The following is a 23,976-nucleotide window of genomic DNA, read 5'->3' as shown; positions in this document are numbered from 1 at the left end:
GAGTGATTCATTGATGTGTGGGGGAGAGTTCAGGTTCAGATGAGGTGGTGGGTTGCTACAGGCAGAATGGACCAAATGTTCAGGGCAGTGGTTGGCCAAATGGAGGTTCCTGATGGACATTCCAAGATAGTCTGGAGCCTAGGGCTGGGGCCAGGTACCATGAAGCGGGCCTGGCATTCCAACATCACGAGATTGATGGACATGCAGTTACAGATGGGCAGATGGGTAGATGGCTGATCCCAGTTGCACTTCCAGAGTGAACAGCGAGTCCCTGGGGCTGATCGAGTCAACGGGCTTAAGGGTAGTCAAAAATTAAGGTGTGGCAGAACAGAAGAGGAGCTGTGCTAAGGAGAATAGAACTGTGAATTGATGTCCTATCTCACCTTTACCCAACTAATGAACTTGAACTGTTTAGTAAAAGTTTCAGTTTCACAGAACCTGGTGTCCCAGGCATTGTGTGCAGCAACTACTGAGGACAGAAACCTGGAGGCAGAGAAGACCTGCAGCCTATAAATGAGTGTGATATACCCCACACCCAAAACCCATTGCCAGTAGAGTGAGAGAGCGCAACCAGACAGCAGCTTGGCCACGACTATCAATCTGCAGCACTTTACACATGTAATGCTTCAACCTCAATGGCAATTGCTAAAGGGGTGGTTTGAAATTCAAATTATTTTTTTGCATGCCAAGTATTCTTACAGTGCGCACTGACAGTTTGCCCTCCTGCAGGCTTGTTACTTCTGATCAGAGCTGGTGAGAGAGCACACTGTCACTGTGCATATTGCACAGTAACAAGAATCTACTTAGCATTAATTGGAATTGACAACTAATGCATGCTCAGTACAGCAGGGACTAGCCCAGCCCCTGATACGGAGGTCACTGATGATGCTTCATTTCAGAGTGAGGACAGAAGCTCTGACAGTTGAAGTACGGTGGGCAGACTTGGTCGGGTGAAATGCTGTGGCCGTGGGCCTGACGGCAGTCACAGTGAAGGAACCCAGGGGTCTTTGCCAAACAGGAGTAGGAGGAGGTGAAAGGTACCCGGGCGTAGGAGCAGAAGCTGTCGTGTTTGCTGTGGATGTCAATAGGACACCCACTAAAATTGGACCTGATTGAACGGATTTCTGCTTCTGTCTCCAGTCTGTTTGGCAGCTGAAAGGGACCACCCTTCGATACTTACTGCTCCTTCAGTGTCCAGCCGTCCGGTACTCCAGGCGTCCTTTCATCAGCAGCTGTCCTATCATGGCCACCCCCTGCGAGTCTCCATCTCTCCCCTCTGTTTCTCCTGAGCTCTTCCTTTTTCTGTCCTCTCCTGAGCTCTTATCTCTTCTGTCTCCTCCTGGGTGTCTGCCCTGCCCCTGGGACTCTCTTTCTTCTTATCTCCTTATTCTAGAAATCCCCTTCTTAATCCCATAACTCCGCCCACCATGACTCCCTAGCCTAAAGTTGATGTTGAGTCCTTTTCTCACTACCCTATGTCTCCATATTGTGGCCAAACCTGGTACTACACTGTCTTTTCCTAATTCTAGCTGTTGTCCCACACATATACCTTCAAGTCAGAATAAAGCATTGTACACATCCCCTTTTACATTTTCCTTCTTCATCAGACAGGTTCATAGGTCATTCCACCCCCCTACATACCCCCTTCCTTTGACCATTGTCACCCCTGACAATCCCGTATGCTTCGTTTTTTCTTCCCCACTTTCTTTTTGTATGTGTGGCCCATTGCCAAGCAGAGCCCGGAGCTCTCTTGCTCTACACGGGATGCTGGGCAGAGCCGGGAGCAATTAAGCTCCAAGTAGCAGACAGCTACCCGCAGGCGTGTACACCTCTATGACAATTTCCATTCTTTGGGGTAGGACCACCCGGACTCCTCAATGGGTGCTCTCCCTCACTTTTCTCACTTTCAAAACTGCGCTCCACTATAGGGGTGGAATGACCGAGGCTCTGGCCTACCAGGTCACCGTTTTCCCCCATCCTCCGTTTTAGGTATTTTTCCACCTTGGACCAGACCTGTGGACCACTGTCTGTTCCAAATCACAAACCATCTCACTCCTTCTTTTATGATTGGTCAATGCAAGCATTTTCTTCTTCTTCACATTTTTGGACCTTCTTGAACACATTTTTATATCAACTTTTCCAACATCTCTGGCAATAGTTAAACTATTCAGCCTATCTGCTAAATTTTCCAACATTTTGACAATTCTAACCTCTAAACATCTTCAAACATTGGTGCGTCCCCTTCCTTTGTGAGGAGCACAGCATATATCCACGCTGCTGGAGCCAGGGTTTTTCTTACCCTGAGAGGATGCAGAACAGTCCCCAGGCTGTGCAACCGTGCACAGCAGTCCCTCACTCAGATGGTTCCGTGGTGCTATGGGTCTCCCCCTGCTGACCGACCATGGTCACCGGCCGCAGGGAACTTCGCCACCTCGGAGTCCCAGGATGACTGCCAGTTCCGGGGTCACGAATATCCACCTTCCCTGTAGTAGTTCTGCTATGCAGGCACCCCCCCAACAATGTTTCTCAGATCCCATAAACCGTCATGGACCCTCCAGATGAACGTTGCAGGGTTTCCTACCCTGGGGGGAATGTGGGGCAGTCGCAGATGGTGCCAACGTGCACTAAAGGGGCAAGAAGGGGCCACGGAGAGTCCTGCAGCACGTGTCCCATGCCATGTCTCTACGGGAGGCCCGGGCCTTGGCATGGGCCGAAGAGGACTCTGCAACCACAGGGCCCCCAAACCGAGGGGAAGAATCAGGGGCAGAGGCATTCTCAGATCCTCCGCACGGGGACTGACATCTTCTCCGGAGGGCCCAGTGGTTTCAGAGGATGCGGAACGGGAGCACGCAGGTCTCAGTGACTAGGACCTTGGGCCTCATGTCCCCACAGAGAGACAGCATTGGGGCCACGCAGTCCTCCATCAGCTGAGATGGAGATGAACTCTCCCCCTCTGATGTGGCTCCGCTCCTTCCGACCCTCGGCTCCGGCAGGTACTGCTGCATGTGGGAGGTCAGGGTCCCCATCTGCTCCTCCTGAGTAGGCTCCACTGCCTCACCATCACTTCCGGTGCCACCATCTGGGGTGCTCTGTGGTTCTTCTTCCTGCAGTCCAGCAGGAGCAGCCTCCAGGCACGATGGTTCTTTGCTATCTCCGGCGTGGACTGTGGAGAGCGCAGATGCATCTCCGCTGGACGATCTGGCTCTGGGGCTGCAGGTTCAGATGTCAGGAACTCCATCTGTGGCGGGTCTTCAAGACGGGTGAGAGCTTGTTGCTGATGTGACTGCTCCCAGCTTCGCAGGTCCGGCTGTTGGGGACTCCTCCTCCAGCTGTAGTCCTTTAACTTGGAAGGGTGCCCAGCTTTCCTGTAGCGGCACCCAGCTTTCCCAGCCATGTCGCTCCTATTCCAAGGTGGGGCTCGCACCGGCCTCTCCATATTACGGCGTTCAGTGGGAAGGAGCGGCTGTCACTTGATGTACACCGCTCCCCCCAGGGGTGGGTTCGGCATAGCTGTCCCTGGTAGACCAATTTAGCACCAACCTCATCCATCCTGACAGTCGCCATTTCTGGAGGCGCGCAAAGTCTCTGTCCGGGCTCCTATTGGTCAAATCCGGCAATTCTAATTACAGTCCAAATTGTAATCCACTCAGGCACAATCTTCAACATGTTCAACTCAGGTCATTTAAGGCTTTGGCATGGTCTCACCGCTGGCGATAGTATATTGGCGGTGATGATCCTGCCTACTATGCACTTGAAGTACGTGTGCCGACTGGGGGGTGGTCCCTTTCAGCTGCGGAACAGACTGGAGACAGACGCAGAAATCCGTTCAATCAGGTCCAACTTTATTGGGTGTCCTCTTGACATCCACAGCAAACACGACAGCTAGGCCCGGGTACCTGTCACCTCCTCCTACTCCTGTTTGGCAAAGACCCCTGGGTTGCTTCACTGTGGCTGCCATCAGGCCCACGGCCACAGCGCTTCCCCCGACCAAGTCTGCCCGTTGTGACACTTACTGCTCCTTCAGTGTCTAGCCATCCGGTATCCCAGGCATCCGTTCATCAACAGCTGTCCTATCAGAGCCACCCTCATGTGAGTCTCCATCTCTCTCCTCTGTTTCTCCTGAGCTCTTCCTTTTTCAGTCCTCTCCTGAGCTCTTATCTCTTCAGTCTCCTCCTGAGTGTCTGCCCTGCCCCTGGGACTCTCTTTCCTTTTATCTTCTTATTCTGGAAATCCCCTTCTTAGTCCCGTAACTCCGCCCATCATGACTCTGCGGTTTTCCTAGCCTAAAGTTGCTGTTAAATCCTTTTCTCCATCTTGTGGCCAAAACTCGGTACTACACCATCTTTTCCTAATTCTAGCTGTTGTCCCACACATACTTTCAAGCCAGAATAAAGCATTGTACACATCCACTTTTACATTTTCCTTCTTCATCAGACAGGTCCACAGGTCAGTCCTCCCCCCTACAAAGTGACCACCACCTCTGCCTCCTAAAGACACTTTGAGTATCCCAGCATGCACTGGGATTCTCAAACGAAACGTCCTTAAAGAGGAAGTAAAAAAAATAAAGCAGTTAGACAGTGTAGTGAGGAAGGATATTTTTTTTAATTACAGTACATATGAAAAAAGATTGTATTTTGGTGTGTCTTTGGCCAAGATACTTTGCTGCTTGCATCTCTACAATTCATATGCAATCAAATAGTGTGCTGTGTCTTTCTCTTACTATTGTGTACTTTTTTCACAAAAATTTTCTTTTAGCCTCAATTTTTTCATTTTCACGTGGGCAACAGGATAAAATGGATTTAAAATTTGTTGGGCAATTTCTCCTGAGTACACCAATACCTTATAGGTGGTCATAAACCACTGTTTAGGCGCACGGCAGGGCTCGGAAGGGAAGGAGCGCCAATTGACTTTTTGAATGGAACATTAACTCCAATTGTTAGCAGACACCAAGTCGCATATGGAGAGCCCCTGTGTGCCTAAACATTGGAGCACCCCCACAAGTGACCCCCCAAGGAACTTATCTTGATGTCTGGTGAGCACTTTGAACCCCCAAGTGCTTCACAGTGAAATGTACTGTATAAATGAAGAGGTGGTCGATCTAGTGCAATGCTACTTCATTTATTCTCAATGGAACTGCGAGAAATAGCCAAGCACTGCACTCAACTGTTCTTCAACACTCCCTTAAGAATGAATGGCATGGCAGTGCACACGATCGAAAACTGCTCCAATCATGTGAGGTCCTGCAAAGATCTGGTTTCCAAAAGAGGTGTGGGTTCTAGCGGATGGACCCCCAGCAATCATGGTGTTATCACCTGCCCATGGATATTGAATAATTTCCAAACTTTAGACAACCCTTTTTCATTCATTTGAATGTTGTGCTATAAACAATAATAAAGCAGCTTACAGTCCATCTACAGTTTTCATAGACATCTGCCCCGGTGTACTAGGTTGTAAGACAGCAAATCAGACTGAGGTCCATTTGATGTAAAAAAAAATCGAGAAAGCAAAATTTTTTTGAAACTATCTAAAGAATTCCTCTGATGACCTTAGAATATTGTATTTCCAAAGTATATTTTCCTCTGTAAAGTAAATGAAATGCTAAAAAATCTTAGATGAGAAGTCAAGCATAGAGTTGAGCGAAACGGGTCGAAAAAATTCAAAAGTCGCCGACTTTTGGCAAAGTCGGGTTTCATGAAACGAAACCCGACTCTAGGATGAGGTCGGCCACGAGGTCGGCGACTTACGCACCAAAGTCGCGTTTCAAAAGTTTGTTTTGCGCTCTTTTTCAGCCAATCAGGATCCACGGACACTGTGGGCAACGTGATGACATAGGCACGGGTCACCACCATCTTTCAGAAGGGCATGCAAGTGATTGGCTTGCTTTGGTGGGCGTCACAGGGGGTATAAAAGGGCGTGCACGCCGACCGCCATCTTACTTCTGCCGATCTTAGCATAGGGAGAGATTGCTGCTGATTCTGTAGGGAGAGCGTTAGGCAGGGAAGAAGACAAAAAAACTGCTTCTGCTGCTAGCGATTTGGCCTGCACAACACACCAGTCACTGTGTGTGCAGTGCAAGGGGAGGCTATATAGTGGTGTATCAGTGGTGTTGGTTGTTGGGCTGCCTTCTAAGGCTTCCTGACAGGCTGGCATTGCTGTTTACCCACTGCTCCGCAAACTGCTTTTTTAAAAGCAATCCAATCTCCCTTATCCTCTAGTCACTTTGGTCACAGCTGCGCCATCGAGCCTGTCACATAGCGCTCAGATATTCATTGGGCCTCAAACTGCTTAAGCAATCCCAATTTTTTTTTTTGTCCTGCTGAGAAGAAAAAAAAACTGCTTCTGCTGCTGATAGCAATTTGGCCTGCACAACACACCAGTCACTGTGTGTGCAGTGCAAGGGGAGGCTATATAGTGGTGTACCAGTGGTGTTGGTTGTTGGGCTGCCTTTTAAGGCTTCCTGACAGGCTGGCATTGCTGTTTAACCACTGCTCCGCAAACTGCTTTTTTAAAAGCAATCCAATCTCCCTTATCCTCTAGTCACTTTGGTCACAGCTGTGCCATCGAGCCTGTCACATAGCGGTCAGATATTCATTGGGCCTCACACAATCCAAAAGTGTCCAGTGTCCAAAAGTGTGTGCAGACATTCAAAATCTCACTTATCCTCTAGTCACTTAGGTCACAACTGTGCCATCGAGCCTGTCACATAGCGCTCAGATATTCATTGGGCCTCACACAATCCAAAAGTGTCCAGTGTCCAAAAGTGTGTGCAGACATTCAAAATCTCACTTATCCTCTAGTCACTTAGGTCACAGCTGTGCCATCGAGCCAGTCACATAGTGCTCAGATATTCATTGGGCCTCACACAATCCAAAAGTGTCCAGTGTCCAAAAGTGTGTGCAGACATTCAAAATCTCACTTATCCTCTAGTCACTTAGGTCACAGCTGTGCCATCGAGCCTGTCACATAGCGCTCAGATATTCATTGGGCCTCACACAATCCAAAAGTGTCCAGTGTCCAAAAGTGTGTGCAGAGATTCAAAATCTCACTTATCCTCTAGTCACTTAGGTCACAGCTGTGCCATCGAGCCTGTCACATAGCGCTCAGATATGCATTGGGCCTCACACAATCCAAAAGTGTCCAGTGTCCAAAAGTGTGTGCAGACATTCAAAATCTCACTTATCCTCTAGTCACTTAGGTCACAGCTGTGCCATCGAGCCTGTCACATAGCGCTCAGATATTCATTGGGCCTCACACAATCCAAAAGTGTCCAGTGTCCAAAAGTGTGTGCAGACATTCAAAATCTCACTTATCCTCTAGTCACTTAGGTCACAGCTGTGCCATCGAGCCTGTCACATAGAGCTCAGATATTCATTGGGCCTCACACAATCCAAAAGTGTCCAGTGTCCAAAAGTGTGTGCAGACATTCAAAATCTCACTTATCCTCTAGTCACTTAGGTCACAGCTGTGCCATTGAGCCTGTCACATAGCGCTCAGATATTCATTGGGCCTCACACAATCCAAAAGTGTCCAGTGTCCAAAAGTGTGTGCAGAGATTCAAAATCTCACTTATCCTCTAGTCACTTAGGTCACAGCTGTGCCATCGAGCCTGTCACATAGCGCTCAGATATTCATTGGGCCTCACACAATCCAAAAGTGTCCAGTGTCCAAAAGTGTGTGCAGAGATTCAAAATCTCACTTATCCTCTAGTCACTTAGGTCACAGCTGTGCCATCGAGCCTGTCACATAGCGCTCAGATATTCATTGGGCCTCACACAATCCAAAAGTGTCCAGTGTCCAAAAGTGTGTGCAGACATTCAAAATCTCACTTATCCTCTAGTCACTTAGGTCACAGCTGTGCCATCGAGCCTGTCACATAGCGCTCAGATATTCATTGGGCCTCACACAATCCAAAAGTGTCCAGTGTCCAAAAGTGTGTGCAGAGATTCAAAATCTCACTTATCCTCTAGTCACTTAGGTCACAGCTGTGCCATCGAGCCTGTCACATAGCGCTCAGATATTCATTGGGCCTCACACAATCCAAAAGTGTCCAGTGTCCAAAAGTGTGTGCAGACATTCAAAATCTCACTTATCCTCTAGTCACTTAGGTCACAGCTGTGCCATCGAGCCTGTCACATAGCGCTCAGATATTCATTGGGCCTCACACAATCCAAAAATGTCCAGTGTCCAAAAGTGTGTGCAGAGATTCAAAATCTCACTTATCCTCTAGTCACTTAGGTCACAGCTGTGCCATCGAGCCTGTCACATAGCGCTCAGATATTCATTGGGCCTCACACAATCCAAAAGTGTCCAGTGTCCAAAAGTGTGTGCAGACATTCAAAATCTCACTTATCCTCTAGTCACTTAGGTCACAGCTGTGCCATCGAGCCTGTCACATAGCGCTCAGATATTCATTGGGCCTCACACAATCCAAAAGTGTCCAGTGTCCAAAAGTGTGTGCAGAGATTCAAAATCTCACTTATCCTCTAGTCACTTAGGTCACAGCTGTGCCATCGAGCCTGTCACATAGCGCTCAGATATTCATTGGGCCTCACACAATCCAAAAGTGTCCAGTGTCCAAAAGTGTGTGCAGATATTCAAAATCTCCCCTGTCCTATAGACACCTTGTACCTTGTTTTACATACTATATAGTTTGTTGGATTTTGTCTACATTTCTACCAAAAATGAGGAAGGCTGGTGGAAGAGGCCGTGGAATTGGGTGGGGGTTGGCAGATGGTAATGATGGTGTTGGTGGTGGATCTGATGGTAGTGGCAAGAGCAAAATAGGACCGAATGCAGGAGGTGTTGAGCCTGCGTCATCGTCTGGCTACATAAGGCCTCGAACGCTTAGTTTTCTAGGAGTTGGCAAACCGCTTTTAAAGCCAGAGCATCAGGAAAAAGTTTTGTCTTACATTGCTGACTCAGCCTCCAGCTCTATCGCCTCCTCTTCTTCAGTTGTAAAAAGTAAAAGCACTGAGTCGTCATTGGAGGCTCATGTTCATGAACCACACCTTTCCTTGTGTCCTTCACCCCAACCAAGATTGAAGGATGACGCAGGCCATACTACTGATTACTCCATGGAGCTGTTTTCACATACCATGCCTGGATTATCAAGTGAAATGGTGAATTACCCAGGCCAAGATGAATCTGACATGGAGTGCACTGATGCACAGCCGCTGATGGATGATTCTGCTGGTACATTCACTCAGAGCACTACATTGTCCTCGCAGTGTACAGAGCCAGATTCTGACCCTGATGAGACTCAGGTGCCCCTTCCCGCACACTATACCACCATACACGGTGACACAGAGGAAGGTGCACATGACATAGAAGAGGAGGTGATGGATGACCCAGTTGTTGACCCAGATTGGCATCCATTGGGGGAAGAGGGTGCTGCTTCCAATAGCTCAGATGAGGAGCATCCACAGCAGACATCGACATCGCAACAGCTGTTATCTGGCAGGCCCGTAGCACTCCAAAGACAGGTTCCAAACATCAAAAGAGTTGCTGGACAGCTTTTCCAGAGGGTCAAAAGATCACAGCGTGCTAGGCCGCAAAATGTCTGCCAAAGTAGGAAGAGTGCAGTGTGGCACTTTTTTGAACAAAATCCTCATGATCAGGCCAAGGTTATCTGTAAGAAGTGCGCAAAGACCTTTAGCCGAGGGAAAAATCTGAAAAATTTGAATACCAGTTGCATGCTTAGACATTTAACCAGCATGCACTTGCAAGCGTGGACACAACACCAAACCTCAAGTGCCACATGTGCAACTGATCACAACGAAGGTAGTCAGCAATGCTACATTGTTTCCCCCACTGTAAGCCCACCGGTTAGCACAGCAGCAAATGTTGAGGTGTCGTTGCAAGGCCACAGCAGTCAGGGAATCCCACTGTTATATCAACAAAAGACTGATTCTAGGCCATCAGAAAGAACACCAACTCCATCACCATCATCAACCCTCTCTCAGTCCGCCCTGTCCACCGCTACTTCCACCATATGCAGCTCTCAAGTCCAGCTCACCCTCCCAGACACTATGAGTAGGTCAAGAAAGTACTCAGTCTCTCATCCGCGTACACTGGGTTTGAACGCCCACATTGCCAAACTAATCTCGTTTGAGATGATGCCCTTTCGGTTGGTGGAAAGCACAGCTTTCCGCGAACTCATGGCCTATGCAGTACCACGCTATGACCTACCCAGTCGCCACTTCTTCTCTCGCAAAGCCATCCCAGCCCTCCACCATCATGTGAAAAACCGCATTGTCCATGCACTCAAGCAGTCAGTGAGCGGAAAGGTGCACCTCACAACTGATGCATGGTCCAGTCGGCATGGCCAGGGCCGTTACGTGTCCATCACTGCGCACTGGGTTAATGTGGTGGATGCAGGGTCCACAGGGGACAGCGGTGGTGGGACAGTGCTGCCTAGCCCACGGTATAGGAAACAGTTGGCTGTAGGCGTTCCACCCTCCTCCTCCTCCTCCTCCTTCTCCAGAAGCGAAAGCTCGTCCACAGAGCGCAGTCGTACGAGCACTCCATCTGCAGCTGCCACTGTTGCACACGATGTGTCCCCCTATCGAGCAGCTAGTGGAAAGCGTCAGCAGGCTGTGTTGCAGATGATGTGTTTGGGCGACAGACATACCGCCGAGGTGCTGGCCGAGTACTTGAAGTGACAAACTCAGTCATGGCTGGGCAGTGTACATCTTGAGGCAGGCAATGTAGTTAGTGATAACGGCCGTAATTTTGTGGCAGCCATAGCCCTTTCAAAACTCAGCCACATACCTTGCTTGGCTCACACCTTGAACCTGGTGGTGCAGTGCTTCCTCAAAAATTATCCGGAGTTAACAGCCCTGCTCCAGAAGGTGCGAAGACTGTGCGCGCACATCCGCCGGTCGCCTGTACACTCCGTTCGTATGCAGAAGCTGCAGCGATTGCTCCACCTTCCCAACCACCGCCTCATTATCGACATTGCAACAAGGTGGAACTCCACCCTGCACATGGTGGAGGGGCTGTGCGAGCAGAGGCAGGCCATAATGCATTTGTGGGAGGATACACGGCCAGACACTTTGAGAGCAGACATGGAGTTGACAGGTGTGCAGTGGTCGAAGCTGAAAGACCTTTGTAAAGTCCTTCAGTGTTTTGAGGAATGCACACGGCTGGTAAGCGCAGACGATGCCATCCTAAGCATGAGCATCCCACTTAGGCGTCTGCTCATGCAAACTTTGACGCACCTTAAGGAGCAGGCGTCTGCAGCCAATGTTGATGAGGAGGAAGAGGAGGAGGGAATCCTTGATGACATTCAGCCATTGTCTGCTCAGGGACCTCTCCTGGACGAGGTGGAGGAAGAAGAGGAGGAGGAGGATGATGATGGGGATGATTACTTAGGGGAGGAGGATGCATCTCATGGGGCAAGTGAAAATGTTGGCATGGCAAGGTCTGGTAAAGGGTTTGTGCATGACTGGAGGGATGTGGATTTGCCAGAAAGTGCTCCTCCACCCAGCACTCGCAGTGCATCATTGACACCGGGAACATTGGCCCACATGTCAGATTATGCCTTGCGGATCCTAAAAAGGGACCCCCGCATTGCCAAAATGATGAACGATGACGACTACTGGTTGGCCAGCATCCTGGATCCACGCTATAAAGGCAAATTACAAAACATCATGCCACAGGAGAACCTTGACCTAATATTGGCTAATAAACAAGCAACTCTGGTAAATCGGTTGCTTGAGGCATTCCCAGCACACAGCAGCGGTGATGGTTCTCACACGAGCCGTACGGGCCGGGGGCAGCTTGGCAGAGGTGTTCGTGGTGCACACAGCAGAAGTGGCGTTGGAGACAGGGGTTTCATGACAATGTTGTGGACTGATTTTTCAAATACCGCTCACACAACTGGTAATACTGCATCGATGGAAAGTGACAGGAGACAGCAGTTGTCAACTATGGTTACAAACTACTTTACCTCCCATATCGATGTTCTTCCACACAGGTCATTCCCCTTTGACTATTGGGCCGCTAAACTGGACACCTGGCCTGAATTGGCCCAATAGGCCTTACAGGAGCTCGCTTGCCCAGCTACAAGTGTGCTATCGGAAAGAGTCTTCAGTGCAGCTGGATCAATCCTGACAGAAAAAAGGACCCGTCTGTCAACCCAAAATGTGGTTGATCTAACCTTCATTAAAATGAACCACGCATGGGTTTCCAAGGATTTTGTCCCACCTTCCCCTGATGACACATGGGGTGACAGAAAAATGGCTTGCTTTGGTCCACCTCTTCCTGGTACTTCACCTATTTCGCCTTTTGCATCAGCTGAATGTCCAACATCAACATATGCCACTTTCTAAAACTCCCTAACTGTGCTGCCTCCCCCCCATGGCCGGGGTCACCACCTAGCGCACGACACCGTGCAAGTGCCGTTGCCCTGGACAGGTGGTTAGGCCGACTCTTGGGCGCGGGCACTGGCACAGGGTCCCTCATAGTGCAATCAAGTGTCTCTGACGGTGGTGGTGCACACCCGCCGTCAGACACACCGCTGTACTATGAGGGGCCCAGTGCCAGTACCGACGCCCACGAGTGGGCCCCCCTTGCTTGGGCAGGGCCCCAGCATTTGCAATCTTTACCTCTCCCTGCTCCTCCGCTGTGTAATCTGGGCCGTCAAATCCATACTGTGCCTGACACTGTCTGAGCCTGCCTCCTGATGTATAGACATATATTTTGAATGTGTACGCTATCCATACATGTTATCCGGGGATACGGTACCCTTTCTAACCTTTGTGCAATCACGTGCAATCCATACTGGGCCTAACACCGTCTGAGCCTGCCTCATGCTGTATAGACATATATTTTGAATGTGTACGCTATCCATACATGTTATCCGGGGATACGGTACCCTTTCTAACCTTTGTGCAATCACGTGCAATCCATACTGGGCCTAACACCGTCTGAGCCTGCCTCCTGAGACATATATTTTGAATGTGTACGCTATCCATACATGTTATCTGGGGATACGGTACCCTTTCTAACCTTTGTGCAATCACGTGCAATCCATACTGGGCCTAACACCGTCTGAGCCTGCCTCATGCTGTATAGACATATATTTTGAATGTGTACGCTATCCATACATGTTATCCGGTGATACAGTACCCTTTCTAACCTTTTTGCAATCACGTGCAATCCATACTGGGCCTAACACCGTCTGAGCCTGCCTCATGCTGTATAGACATATATTTTGAATGTGTACGCTATCCATACATGTTATCCGGTGATACGGTACCCTTTCTAACCTTTGTGCAATCACGTGCAATCTATACTGGGCCTAACACCGTCTGAGCCTGCCTCATGCTGTATAGACATATATTTTGAATGTGTACGCTATCCATACATGTTATCCGGTGATACGGTACCCTTTCTAACCTTTGTGCAATCACGTGCAATCCATACTGGGCCTAACACCGTCTGAGCCTGCCTCCTGAGACATATATTTTGAATGTGTACGCTATCCATACATGTTATCCAGGGATACGGTACCCTTTCTAACCTTTGTGCAATCACGTGCAATCCATACTGGGCCTAACACCGTCTGAGCCTGCCTCATGCTGTATAGACATATATTTTGAATGTGTACGCTATCCATACATGTTATCCGAGGATACGGTACCCTTTCTAACCTTTGTGCAATCACGTGCAATCCATACTGGGCCTAACACCGTCTGAGCCTGCCTCATGCTGTATAGACATATATTTTGAATGTGTACGCTATCCATACATGTTATCCGGTGATACGGTACCCTTTCTAACCTTTGTGCAATCACGTGCAATCCATACTGGGCCTAACACCGTCTGAGCCTGCCTCATGAGACATATATTTTGAATGTGTACGCTATCCATACATGTTATCTGGGGATACGGTACCCTTTCTCACCTTTGTGCAATCACGTGTAATCCATACTGGGCGTGAGAACGGCTGGCGAGCTGTTAAGCAAGCTACAGCACCTGTCCAGACAAGTACAGGGATTCCCTAGCGAGGAGACTTATTTGATTGTTTTCAATGTTGGGACAGCAATTTTTGGGGAGCACTATACTCTGGAGAATGATAGATGGGGCCCACCATACACTGGAACATTCCAAAGGTGGACATCAGACACTGGAGCAGCATTTACAGGGCCCATTATACACTAGAGCATTAGAAATGTGGCCCATTATGTTTGGAGCATTATTTGGGCCCATAAGACAGTGGAGCTTCATCCATGGGGACCAACATATACTGTAGCATTATGTGGAGCTCATCATATACTGTTTCAAACATTATATGGGACCAATGATTCTGTATGGAGAAATAGATGGGCCTCGTCATGAGATGTAAAAAGTGAGGTATTTTTCATTGGACTATACCGCTATTTCTCTGCCGTATCGGAGCATGATGAGTTGTGGTATGTGTTAAAGGGGCGCTCTTTCGCCCAGGGCACATGAAAACCTGGAGCCAGCCCTCCCCCCCCACAGTTTGTAGCCAAATAACCCCGATTTTTCAGTGCGTAACTTGTATTATGAAGTTAATTAAGGTTGACAAGCTTAAGAAAGAAGAATTGATGCTTTTGGCATTCAAATGGGCACTGTAGGTGTGTTTCCTGTCCTCCTCTCACTGCCGTCTTTTATTCCCCATTGACTTACATTGGGTTTCGTGTTTCGGGACGACCCCGACTTTTCCCTATAATCGGACGATCTTGCTCGACCCGACTTTTGGAAAAGTCGGGTTTCACGAAACGAAACGCGACCCTAAAAAACCAAAAGTCGCTCAACTCTAGTCAAGCAGCCACCAATACAGAAGTTCTTAAAATTAGCTTTTTCGTTTTTGCAGCTACATTTGTACCATCAAACAGGTATTTATATGTGGTTTATGATGATTAAAATTTGATTTACTACCAGTGGATCAATGCAATCCTATGACTGAATGGTGATTCAGGGGAGATAGAATGGAGCTCCACAATGCTGTTTCTATTTGTGCTTCTTAGTCGTTATCTATTATTCGCGGAGGAGACATATTTTTGTAGCTAACCTTGTGATTGCAATAGATTTACTGAAACGTCTTGTTTTGTGTCGCCCTTTCTCCAGTGAAAGTCATTTGTTTGTTTCTTTTCAAGGACCATGAAATCATGTCAATAAAAGGAAAATGTGTTCTGATTTTATATATCATATATGTAAAGCTGGCTTTGTTGGAAAGATAACACTGTGTTACAAAAGTTTTGTCCCTTGGACAATTTTGAGTGTTCCTGATAGATTTTTTCATGCTGATTTCAGAACTGACTTCAGATTTTTCCTATCATGTAAGGTTTTGAGTAATGATATGAAACATTATAATATTCTGATATAATTCTAAAATCTCATATGAACTGTTTCTGAAACAGTATATTCTGAATTTTCCACTGAAATAACATCAATCGCTGATCTACACATATGCAAGCACTTATTATGCGAATTCCGCACAGGCGCAGTCAATCATTCGGCTGACCATTTGCGGAGCATCTCCTGGGCAGGGGAGGAATCAAAAGACAATGCTGACATACTTAGAGCATGGCTGAATGGATCACAACCTTTAAAAAAGAAAGTGCTCCTCCACCCAGCACTCGCAGTGCATCATTGACACCGGGAACATTGGCCCACATGTCAGATTATGCCTTGCGGATCCTAAAAAGGGACCCCCGCATTGCCAAAATTATGAACGATGACGACTACTGGTTGGCCAGCATCCTGGATCCACGCTATAAAGGCAAATTACAAAACATCATGCCACAGGAGAACCTTGACCTAATATTGGCTAATAAACAAGCAACTCTGGTAAATCGGTTGCTTGAGGCATTCCCAGCACACAGCAGCGGTGATGGTTCTCACACGAGCCGTACGGGCCAGGGGCAGCTTGGCAGAGGTGTTCGTGGTGCACACAGCAGAAGTGGCGTTGGAGACAGGGGTTTCATGACAATGTTGTGGACTGATTTTTCAAATACTGCTCACACAACTGGTAATACTGCATCGATGGAAAGTGACAGGAGACAGCAGTTGTCAACTATGGTTACAAACTACTTTTCCTCCCATATCGATGTTCTTCCACACAGGTCATTCCCCTTTGACTATTGGGCCGCTAAACTGGACACCTGGCCTGAATTGGCCCAATATGCCTTAAAGGAGCTCGCTTGCCCAGCTGCAAGTGTGCTATCGGAAAGAGTCTTCAGTGCAGCTGGATCAATCCTAACAGAAAAAAGGACCCGTCTGTCTACCCAAAATGTGGATGATCTAACCTTCATTAAAATGAACCACGCATGGGTTTCCAAGGATTTTGTCCCACCTTCCCCTGATGACACATAGGGTGACAGAAAAATGGCTTGCTTTGGTCCACCTCTTCCTGGTACTTCACCTATTTCGCCTTTTGCATCAGCTGAATGTCCAACATCAACATATGCCACTTTCTAAAACTCCCTAACTGTGCTGCCTCCCCCCCCATGGCCGGGGTCACCACCTAGCGCACGACACCGTGCGAGTGCCGTTGCCCTGGACAGGTGGGTAGGCCGACTCTTGGGCGCGGGCACTGGCACAGGGTCCCTCATAGTGCAATCAAGTGTCTCTGATGGTGGTGGTGCACACCCGCCGTCAGACACACCGCTGTACTATGAGGGGCCCAGTGCCAGTACCGACGCCCACGAGTGGGCCCCCCTTGCTTGGGCAGGGCCCCAGCATTTGCAATCTTTACCTCTCCCTGCTCCTCCGCTGTGTAATCTGGGCCGTCAAATCCACACTGTGCCTGACACCGTCTGAGCCTGCCTCCTGATGTATAGACATATATTTTGAATGTGTACGCTATCCATACATGTTATCCGGGGATACGGTACCCTTTCTAACCTTTGTGCAATCACGTGCAATCCATACTGGGCCTAACACCGTCTGAGCCTGCCTCATGCTGTATAGACATATATTTTGAATGTGTACGCTATCCATACATGTTATCCGGTGATACGGTACCCTTTCTAACCTTTGTGCAATCACATGCAATCCATACTGGGCCTAACACCGTCTGAGCCTGCCTCCTGAGACATATATTTTGAATGTGTACGCTATCCATACATGTTATCTGGGGATACGGTACCCTTTCTCACCTTTGTGCAATCACGTGTAATCCATACTGGGCGTGAGAACGGCTGGCGAGCTGTTAAGCAAGCTACAGCACCTGTCCAGACAAGTACAGGGATTCCCTAGCGAGGAGACTTATTTGATTGTTTTCAATGTTGGGACAGCAATTTTTGGGGAGCACTATACTCTGGAGAATGATAGATGGGTCCCACCATACACTGGAACATTCCAAAGGTGGACATCAGACACTGGAGCAGCATTTACAGGGCCCATTATACACTAGAGCATTAGAAATGGGGCCCATTATGTTTGGAGCATTATTTGGGCCCATAAGACAGTGGAGCTTCATCCATGGGGACCAACATATACTGTAGCATTATGTGGAGCTCATCATATACTGTTTCAAACATTATATGGGACCAATGATTCTGTATGGAGAAATAGATGGGCCTCGTCATGAGATGTAAAAAGTGAGGTATTTTTCATTGGACTATACCGCTATTTCTCTGCCGTATCGGAGCATGATGAGTTGTGGTATGTGTTAAAGGGGCGCTCTTTCGCCCAGGGCACATGAAAACCTGGAGCCAGCCCTCCCCCCCCACAGTTTGTAGCCAAATAACCCCCATTTTTCAGTGCGTAACTTGTATTATGAAGTTAATTAAGGTTGACAAGCTTAAGAAAGAAGAATTGATGCTTTTGGCATTCAAATGGGCACTGTAGGTGTGTTTCCTGTCCTCCTCTCACTGCCGTCTTTTATTCCCCATTGACTTACATTGGGTTTCGTGTTTCGGGACGACCCCGACTTTTCCCTATAATCGGACGATCTTGCTCGACCCGACTTTTGGAAAAGTCGGGTTTCACGAAACGAAACGCGACCCTAAAAAACCAAAAGTCGCTCAACTCTAGTCAAGCAGCCACCAATACAGAAGTTCTTAAAATTAGCTTTTTCGTTTTTGCAGCTACATTTGTACCATCAAACAGGTATTTATATGTGGTTTATGATGATTAAAATTTGATTTACTACCAGTGGATCAATGCAATCCTATGACTGAATGGTGATTCAGGGGAGATAGAATGGAGCTCCACAATGCTGATTCTATTTGTGCTTCTTAGTCGTTATCTATTATTCGCGGAGGAGACATATTTTTGTAGCCAACCTTGTGATTGCAATAGATTTACTGAAACGTCTTGTTTTGTGTCGCCCTTTCTCCAGTGAAAGTCATTTGTTTGTTTCTTCTCAAGGACCATGAAATCATGTCAATAAAAGGAAAATGTGTTCTGGTTTTATATATCATATATGTAAAGCTGGCTTTGTTGGAAAGATAACACTGTGTTACAAAAGTTTTGTCCCTTGGACAATTTTGAGTGTTCCTGATAGATTTTTTCATGCTGATTTCAGAAATGACTTCAGATTTTTCCTATCATGTAAGGTTTTGAGTAATGATATGAAACATTATAATATTCTGATATAATTCTAAAATCTCATATAAACTGTTTCTGAAACAGTATATTCTGAATTTTCCACTGAAATAACATCAATCGCTGATCTACACATATGCAAGGACTTATTATGCGAATTCCGCACAGGCGCAGTCAATCATTCGGCTGACCATGTGCGGAGCATCTCCTGGGCAGGGGAGGAATCAAAAGACAATGCTGACATACTTAGAGCATGGCTGAATGGATCACAACCTTTAATGCCATTCGCTGTCCCAATGATATGGAGAGAGCAGAGAGATCATGTAACAGATTGCTACTTCTGCCTTACAAATGTAACAGGATATTCAGCACAGAACAAGAAATCAATAGAATTTACTAATCTTTCTTCAGTCATAAGATCAGTGCCACACAATGAAAGTTTTCGTGCTCCAAAGCCACTCAAAGTATGGACAATGGAGGACGATGAAGATGAACTAACAATGTCAGTGGAAAATGAAATTGCTGCAGACCCAGACTTTGAGCCTTCTACATCTAATCCACATCTGTTCAGTCAAGCTGATCGGAGTGACTTGGTCAGAGATTTGAAATTGTCTAAGAGGCAGGCAGAATTATTGGGATCAAGGCTACATGAATGGAATCTCTTATTACCAGGAACAAGAGTTTCTGTTTTTCGCAGTCGTCAAGAAGACCTTAATCAATTTTTCAACCATGTTGACAGTTTAACCTTTTGAACTGACGTCTTGGGGCTGTTTGGTGCTCTTGGATGCGAACATGACCCGAAGGAATGGCGACTGTACATTGACTCATCGGTTTTAAGTCTGAAGGCTGTTTTACTACACAACGGAAATATATATTCTTCTATACCTATTGGACATACTGTACACATGAAAGAAACTTATGAGAATATGGAGTTAATGGAGTTACTGTTTTCCCACATTAATAGAAATTATAACTGGAACATATGTGGTGATCTAAAAGTTGTTGCACTTCTTCTTGTACTGCAGCTTGGATATACCAAGTATTGTTGTTTTATTTGTGAGTGGGACAGTTGTGCATGAGAAATGCACTATTTCAGAAAGGACTGGCCACTCCACGAAAACCGGGTTGCTGGACAGAAGAATGTTAAACATAATCCTCTCATTGATCCAGCAAAGATATTTCTCCCTCCTTTGCATATTAAACTTGGGCTTATGAATAATTTTGTCAAAGCAATGAACAAAGAATCGGAAGCCTTTTCTTACTTGCGACAGAAATTTCCAAGAATAAGTGATGCAAAGATTAAAGAAGGTATTTTTATTGGCCAACAGATCAGAGATATAATGAATGACAGTAGCTTTGATGGTCTTTTGCAAGGTGCTGAACAAGTGGCATGAAGAGCCATTAAAGATGTGACCTTCAACTTCCATGGCAACAGCAGGGCACCGAGCTTTGAACAACTCGTGGACAACATGCTCACAGCATATCATTTGATGAAATGCAATATGTCACTAAAAATGCATTTCCTACATTCTCATTTGGACTTTTTTCCAGCCAATCTTGGTGCCATTAGCGATGAACACGGTAAAAGATTTCACCAAGACATTGCGCTGATGGAGAAAAGGTACCAGGGAAAGTGGCGTACATCAATGCTGGCTGACTATTGCTGGAATCTTATTCGAGAAGCACCTGACACGGATTATAAACGAAAGTCGTCTGCAATACACTTTTGAACAATTGCTATTGCTACTGACATCGATGCATATGTATATAGTGTCTCGAACGTCATAAAGTAGACTATAAACTGTTGTTTCTTAACCCCTTACTGCCACCTGACGGAATCTGCTGGCAGTATCCCCCGCCGTGAGGTAGGGTCTGGCGGTGAGCCCACCTCAAAGCCGCGACATGTCACCTGTTTTTAACAGCTGACGTGTGCACTGCTCACACCTATTAAGTAGTTAAATGCCACTATCAAACTCTGACAGCGGGCATTTAAATGCACTTCCGGATGCCGGTCCGGAAATACGTGCAACGACAATCCCTGTCACGTGGGACATCGCTGCATTGCCATCACAGCCAGAGGTCTCCTCGAGACCTCTATGGTTGTTGATGGCAGATTGCTATGAGCGTTACCCTGTAGTCTGCGCTCATAGAAAACCTGTTATTCTGCAGCTAAGAGGTGATCTGAACATCACCTCTATGCAGCAGAGGCGATCATGCTATGGCAGCTTCTAGCCTCCTATAGTGGCTATTGAAGCATGCCAAAAGCAAAAAAAATTGATTAAAAAAATATAAAAAAAATAAAAAAACATAAAAGTTCAAATCACCCCCCTTTCGCCCCAGTCAAAATAAAACAATAAAAAAAATCAAACCTACACATATTTGGTATCACAACGTTCAAAATCACCCGATCTATCAATAAGAAAAGAATTAACCAGATCACTAAACGGCGTAGAGATACAAAATCAAAATAACAGAATTATTTTTTTTTGGTCGCCGCAACATTGCATTAAAAGGCAATAACGGGCAATCAAAAGAATGCATCTGCACAAAGTGGTATCATTAAAAACATCAGCTCGGCCCGCAAAAAATAAGCCCGCCTCCAACCGTAGATTACAAAAAATGGAGACGCTACAGGTCTCGGAAAATTGCGCAATTTTTATTTTTTTTTTAGGAAATTTTGGAATTTTTTTTCACCACTTAGATAACAGAGAACCTAGACATGTTTGGTGTCTATGAACTTGTAATTACCTGAAAAAAAAATCATAATAGCAGGTCAGTTTTAGCATTTAGTGAACCTAGCAAAAAAAACAAGCAAAAAGCAAGTGTGGGATTGCACATTTTTTTTGCAATTTCACTGCACTTGAAATTTTTTTACCATTTTTAAGTACACGATATGGTAAAACCAATGGTGTCGTTCAAAAGTACAACTCGTCCTGCAAAAAATAAGCCCTCACACGACCGTATTGATGGAAAAATAAAAATGTTATGGCTCTGGAAAAAGGGGAGCGAAAAACGAAAACAAAAATCGAAAAAAGCTCCGATCATGAAGGGGTTCAAAACCGTACGTGAGACAGACATTTGGAGTACATATTCGTGTTCAGCATATCAAGATCTATAAGATACAATAAAATTTTCTCAGGGAACAAGAACTTCCCTGAAATTTGTTGCGCAGTGTAGCAATCAGAAATTTCAGGGTTTCTGTACGACATGGCTGAACACGGAGCTCCTTCGACTGCTGTTTGACAAGATTTAACATCAGCTGAATATGGTCTATGAACAATCTGTTGGGCATGAAGACATCTTTATGAAAGCCTTAAAAAAAAGCTGTTGAATGGGTACCTGATCCAAACTGGCCATATATTAGTGAAAACCATTAAAAAAACAGGGCAAAAAAAAGCTTTATCATCATACTGCTGAACAAAGTGTAGAATAACATGCGACCAAAAAGACAGATATAAATAACCATAGTACCGCTGAAAACATCATCTAGTCCTGCAAAAAATAAACTGCCATTTAGCTCCATCACCAGAAAAATAAAAAAGTTATAGCTCCCAGAATAAAGCGATGCAAAAATAATTATTTTTTCTGTAAAATAGTTTTTATTGTATAAAAGCGCCAAAACATTAAAAAATGATATAAAAGAGGTATCGCTGTCATCGTACTGACTCACAGAATAAAACTGCTTAATCAATTTTACCACACGCAGAACGGTATAAACGCCCCTGAAAAGAAATTCATGAATTGCTAGCTTTTGTTCGTTCTGCCTCCCAAAAATCATAATAAAAAGCTATAAAAAAAATGCCATGTGCTCGAAAATGGTACCAATAAAAACGTCAACTTGTCCCGGAAAAAACAAGACCTCATATGACTCTGTGGGCAAAAATAAATTATAGCTCTCAAAATGTGGTGATGCAAAATGTGGTGATTTTTGGCAATAAAAAGCGTCTTTTAGCGTGTGACAGCTGCCAAACATAAAAACCTGCTATAAATAGTAAATCAAACCCCCCGTTGTCACCCCCTTAGTTAGGTAAAAATAATAAAATTAAAATAATTATTTATTTCCGTTTTTCCGTTAGGGTTATAGTTGGGTTTAGGGTTAGGTTTAGGGTTGGGGCTAACATTAGGGTAAGGGTTGAGGCTAAAGTTAAGGTTAGGGTTGCATCTAAATTTAGGGTTAGGGTTGGGGCTAAAGTTAGGGTTAGGGTTGGGTCTAAAGTTACGGTTAGGGTTGGGGCTAAAGTTAGGGTTAGGGTTGGGGCTAAAGCTAGGTTTAGGATTGGGGCTAAAGTTAAGATTAGGGTTAGGGTTGCGATTACGGTTAGGGTTGGGATTAGGGTTGGGATTAGGGTTAGGATTAGTGTAGGGGTGTGTTAGGGTTAGGTTTGTGGTTAGGGTTATAATTAGGGTTGGGATTAGGGTTAAGGTTGCATTGGGGTTAGGGCTGGAGTGAGAATTGGGGGTTTCCACTGTTTAAGCACATCAGGGACTCTCCAAACGCAGCATGGCATCTGATCTCAATTCCAGACAATTTTGCATTGAAAAGTCAAGCGGTGCTCTGTCATGCATCCAAACAGTTTACCTGCATATATGGGGTATAAGCCTACTCAGGATAAATTGTGCAACAACTTTTGGGGTCCAATTTCTTCTGTTATCCTTGGTAAAATAAAACAAATTGGATCTGAAGTAAATTTTTTGTGAAAAAAAGTTAAATGTTCATTTTTTTAAACATTACAAAAATTTCCGTGAAGCACCTGAAGGGTTAACAAACTTCTTGACTGTGGTTTTGAGCACATTGAGGGGTGCAGTTTTTAGAATGGTGTCGCTTTTTGGTATTGTCTATCATATAGACCCCTCAAAGTGACTTCAAATGGTGCTGTAGAAATGAGAAATCGCTGGTCAACTTTTACCCTTATACGAGGGGCGACAAAAGTTTGAGGCCCACCCATGAAATCTTTTTTGCATGGTCTTGTTTTGCAATGCAATATGTTATTTAATTAGTTGAATGGTCTCATGAGCAATCTGGATTTATTTTGTTATTTTTTTGTTTCCGTTACAGCATTTAAAGTTGGGTCGCAAGGCTGAAATATGGAAATGGAGAAGTTGGCAAAGTTCACACATCGGCTGTTGCAATGGCTGCAATTCCACCTTCCACCAAGGTGCTTTTTCATCTGTGGGAATAGGTGATAGTCTGAGGGAGCCAAACCAGGGGAATAGGGTGGGTGCTGAAGCAGTTGGAAACCACAGGAGTGAATTGCAGCAGCCGATGTGTGAACTATGCCAACTTCTCCATTTCCATATTTCAGCCTTGCGATGAAACTTTTAAATGCTGTAACGGAAACAAAAAAAATGAAAATAAATCCAGATTGCTCATGAGACCATTCAACTAACTAAATAACATATTGCATTGCAAAACAAGACCATGCAAAAAAGATTTCATGGGTGGGCCTCAAAGTT

At 45.9% G+C, this 23,976-nt stretch overlaps 1 protein-coding gene across 2 annotated transcripts in view; it reads left to right on the top strand.

The window, feature by feature from the left end:
- Window positions 1-23,976, top strand: part of CTNNA2 (catenin alpha 2) — a 918,592-nt gene that overhangs the window by 207,889 nt on the left and 686,727 nt on the right. The window lies entirely within an intron of this gene.

The sequence above is a fragment of the Dendrobates tinctorius genome, unplaced genomic scaffold, assembly GCF_039654945.1.
Source record: "Dendrobates tinctorius isolate UK_male_01 unplaced genomic scaffold, ASM3965494v1 ptg000095l, whole genome shotgun sequence".
Lineage (NCBI taxonomy): Eukaryota > Metazoa > Chordata > Amphibia > Anura > Dendrobatidae > Dendrobates > Dendrobates tinctorius.
Note: the sequence above shows the minus strand (reverse complement) of the source record. Positions and strands in the feature narration are given on the sequence as shown.